The sequence below is a fragment of the Amborella trichopoda genome, chromosome 9 (genome assembly GCF_054954075.1).
Source record: "Amborella trichopoda isolate Santa Cruz 75 chromosome 9, AtrichopodaSantaCruz75HAP2 v2.0, whole genome shotgun sequence".
Classification (NCBI taxonomy): domain Eukaryota; kingdom Viridiplantae; phylum Streptophyta; class Magnoliopsida; order Amborellales; family Amborellaceae; genus Amborella; species Amborella trichopoda.
The window spans coordinates 28,700,913-28,705,594 of NC_142344.1; the positions used below are offsets into that span (position 1 = coordinate 28,700,913).

The 4,682-nt window shown below is 39.7% G+C and overlaps 1 non-coding gene across 1 annotated transcript; it reads left to right on the forward strand.

Moving 5' to 3' along the window:
- The first annotated feature begins 1,456 nt into the window (after nucleotides 1–1,456).
- On the forward strand, nucleotides 1,457–4,466 carry LOC18430394 (geraniol 8-hydroxylase). The gene is made up of 2 exons (XR_016041382.1): nucleotides 1,457–1,951; nucleotides 3,753–4,466. It is a non-coding gene; the product is annotated as a geraniol 8-hydroxylase (transcript).
- The last annotated feature ends 216 nt before the right edge of the window (nucleotides 4,467–4,682 follow it).

Sequence of the window (4,682 nt, forward strand, 5' to 3'; positions counted from 1 at the left end):
AGAGGGGCATGTGAAACGCAACTCAAGCCAAAAAAATTCAAGTCTAAGTTGAATTTTTTTGGATGGCATTTTTTGCCTTGATATGAGATTTTTTTTTTTTCAATCTAAAAATCTGGAAAAAAGGTACAGCTGTCCAAACGGTAAAAATTCATTTCAAAAGATTTTTCCATTGCAATCCAAAAATATTCAAATTTTAGGTACATCCAATTTGGCCCTAAGATAGCCACAATCACAATATCACGATTATACACTATTTTATTTTTAAATTTTTTTTTTTAATATTTTGACACCAAATTTTGGGCATCCACTCCTCTATTAAACTCGCACCAGCAAAAATATAAAAAAATAAATTTCAAAAAAATGATCAAAATACCCTTGAAAGTTTCATGTGTATTTTAGGCATTTTATTTTTTAAAAATATTTTAGAACATTACATTTTGGTACGACCCATTGAGAGATGACACATACCAAATTTTATCTTCAAAGGATTTGTACAAAAAATTTAAAAATGAAATACTCTGAGACATCAAGTTTGGAATATTCGACCAGTGGCTCACTAGTGGCATTTTTAGACATGGAACCTTGACCATCCATTCTTTCTATGAAACGTAGGCTCGAGCCAATGTAGCCTAGGGCCATACACAGAGCGGTATGAGGTTTGGGACTTTGGACATGTGTGAATGTGGCTTAAGGCCGTCTAAGGCCAAAGACAGAGCGTTCTGAGGTCTAGGACCTCAGATCATTGTCAATGAGGCCCAAGGACACAGATACAGTGATCCGAAGTCTGGGACCTCAGACTGGTGTCGTTGTGCCCTAAAGGCCAAAAACGGAGTAGTCTGAGGTCCTAGACCTTCGACCAGAGGTCCAATGTCAATGTTCAAAAAAGATCAAAATGTCAATGTTAAAAAAAAGTAAAAAAAGAAGAAATAAAAACTGGTATGATGTTTATAACATCATTCCAAGGGGGCAAATTGGAAAAAAAACATAGAGGACTGACCTTTTGTGTAATTTTCAAGAAAAATGGCTCTTTCTGTATTTTCTTTTTTTCCTTTTTTGGTAATTCAGTGGGAAAGACATGCCTCCACTTATTTTTTTCAAGTAGATTAGGAGTTAACTTTTTGAAGGTGTTGTTGGGGTGGTGATCTTAGTGATGGAAATGAAAACCACAACGTCGTGATTAGGGTGTGGGGGTGCTACCACCACGACCTAGGCCTCTTTCCCAATTTTGTTTTAGTTTCCCTACATCAATTACTCACAAAAGAAAAAGAAGTTGGTTCATTTCAAGCTAGTGAGCCCCACATCCATAGATTCCACGCCGTCCACTTCTAGCAAGCGAGCCCCACATCCATAGGTTCCAGGCCGTCCACGCAACTGATACTTGCTATTATGGGATAAATAGCAAGTCAGAGACTTACATCTTTGCAAAGCATACACTTCCGATCATAACAACGTGCCCATGGAGCAAGCCTTCTGGTCAACAGCAGCATGTGCCCTCTCTCTGCTACTCTATGCCCTAGCGCTCATGGTTCTCATTAGGAAGCGCCATTCTCACCTTCCTCCTGGCCCAAAGGGCCTCCCCATGGTTGGGAGCCTCCACAGGCTAGGCAGCAGGGCACACGAGGCCCTTGCTGCACTTGCGGAGACCCATGGCTCCCTCATGACCTTGCAGCTTGGATTTGTGACAACAATTGTTGTTTCATCATCTGAGATGGCCAAGGAGGTGTTACAGAAGAACAACCTTGCCTTTTCGGGGTGCACAGTCATCGAAGTAATGAAGATTAAGTCTCACCATAATGGGTCCCTAGTGTGGGCTCAAATTGGTCCTCGTTGGCAAGCCCTCCGCCGTCTCTGCAACACCCAACTCTTCACTCCCCAGCGGCTAGACACTTTGCGGGCTCTTCGCTACCAGAAGGTCCATGAGATGGTCGAGCTCATACGACAGACTAAGCAGGTAGTTGACATAGGGCGTGTTGCCTTCGTCATAGCCCTGAATTTAGTGTCGAACATGATCTTTTCGACTGAAATGGTTAACCCCAAATCAGGGTTAGCATAGGAGTTCAAGGATGTCGTTTGGTCGATCATGGAAGTATCTGGTGCACCCAACCTTGCAGACTATTTCCCGATGCTCAGGGGCCTAGACCCCCAGGGCCTCAAGGGGCGTAGCAACAAACTCTTTGAAAGGTTCCACCAGCTTCTCAATGTGATGATTGACGAACGTATACAATCCAGAGAGAAAGGTGGAGTGCCCAAGGGTGACTTCATCGACGTTATTCTTGACTCTAAACAGGAGAACGGTGTGGAGTTTAAGCGGAATGAGACCTTAGCTCTGCTCACTGTACAACACTACCCTTGTCTCTGCTATGATGAGAATGAAAAATAACCCACACACAAATGATATACACACACACATACACATTCACACACACACACACACACACAAAAGACCATTATCTTTTGTATTTGGAAGTCACAATCATTATTATCCCTTAAATTTCAAATTGGGTGGTTGTAAGAGTCTCTTTGAATAGACACAAAGCTCAAAAACAAATTTCGAACTACGTGACTCACCCAAGCCATCCAATTTGACATGTAACGAGTGGGAATGATTGTTACCTCCATGTATAAAAGATAAATGTGTGTGTGTGTATGTATGTATGTATATATATATATATATATATATATATATATATATATATATATATATATATATATATATATATATATAAAGTATTAAAAATGCCTATAGGCGAATTGCAACAATGTTTTTCCTCCGTGATAGTTTTGCTTTAAAACCGCCACAGACCTACTAGAGCTGTGTCGGTCCCCATATTTTTTTTGCTTCAATTTTGCGTGGAAAAAATCCCTTCATGAACATGCAGTGTCCGTACATGGGCCGCCATGGACATGATTTGTTCGTGGTAGTCTTTTAATCCACGTTGTCTGAAAAAATCAGACGACGTCGGGCCTATGAGCAAAAATACTATTTATTTATGCGCATTGCGTAGTCTCTTCTAGATATATATATATATATATATATATATATATATATATATATATATATATATATATATATATATATATATATATATATATATATATATATATATATCGGAAAAATCTTGGGTAAGCCCACTAGCTCATGGAATAGTATAAGCTCCACGACCCAGATTGAATCTAGGCCGATCTGACGAGTAAGGAGGTCTGGTAGTATTTGAATTTTAATTGTTTTTCTACATTTCCAAATCACTTGAAATTTTAAGAGTGTGTTCTTCTCATCAAGCCACACCTAATAAAATTATATATATATATATATATATATATATATATATATATATATATATATATATATATATATATATATATATATATATATATATATATATATATATATATATATATATATATATATATATATATATATATTGTTATGGGATTGTATATAATGAGGCCACTTACGTTTGGTACAGAGAGGTCACAATTACTTACGACCATCCAATGTGAAATCTGATAGCCTGGGTGTGTCACAAAGTTGGAAAAAATTTCTTTTGAACTTTGAGCTTGGTCAATGAAATAAATACTACCACCCAATTTCACATCCAATGGTCAAGATTAATTGTGACCACCTTGTACCAGAGGTAAATGGTCTTATTATATACTTTCCCTTATTTATTTTTAATACTTTTCGAAAGACATTTGCTAGGTCCTATACCAGGTCCAAGGATTGGACTTGATGGGTCGGATTTGGGTTCAAGACCTGGATCTGTGTCGGTTACGAGCCCAGGTCGACCCATACTCGAATTGTACTATCACCACCCTTAATTTTAATGAGGGAGCCATGTTTTTATGGTCCTCCGGAGTTGTTTACAGTGGGAACCGATACTAGCTCCACTAGTGTAGAGTGGGCAATGGCTGAGCTCCTTCGCAACCCTGACAAGATGGCCATGGCTAAGATGGAGCTCTCAAGGACTCTCGGTGGTCCACAACACATTGTGGAAGAATCGGACATATCTCGACTCCCTTACTTACAAGCTGTGGTGAAGAAGACATGGCGGCTCCATGCCCCCGTACCGCTTCTCATCCCCCATAGGGCTGATACGACTGTAAATGTGGCCGGATACATAGTGCCGAAAAATGCACAAGTGCTGATCAACTATTGGGCCATTGGAAGAGACCCTAAAGTGTGGGGCAATCCGACAACCTTCTTGCCGAAAAGATTCTTGGGTTCTAACGTGGATTACAGGGGCAAGGATTTCCAATTTATTCCGTTTGGGGCGGGGCGGAGGACATGCCCTGGCCTTCCTTTTGGGGTTCACATGGTCCACGTGATGCTTACGTCTTTGTTGCATTATTTCGATTGGGAGCTTCCTGATGGATTGAAAGCAGAGGAGATGGATATGAGGGATAAGTTTGGGGTCACCTTGCAAAAATTGGTTCCACTTCGATTGATCCCTCGTCAAGGCTCGTGATTTGCCATGTGCAAGGCAGGCTTGTGATTTGCCAGGTGCAAGGCAGACTCTCCAGCCTGATATTTATATGCTTGGGGAGTTTTATTTTAATAATTTTCTTTGGGATTGTATACTATGAGACTATGCATGAAGTTTCTGTAACACCAAGGACAATTAAAAAAAAGCCTCACCTGAAATCTTTATATGCAAAGTACATTCGACAATAAAAATTCTCAT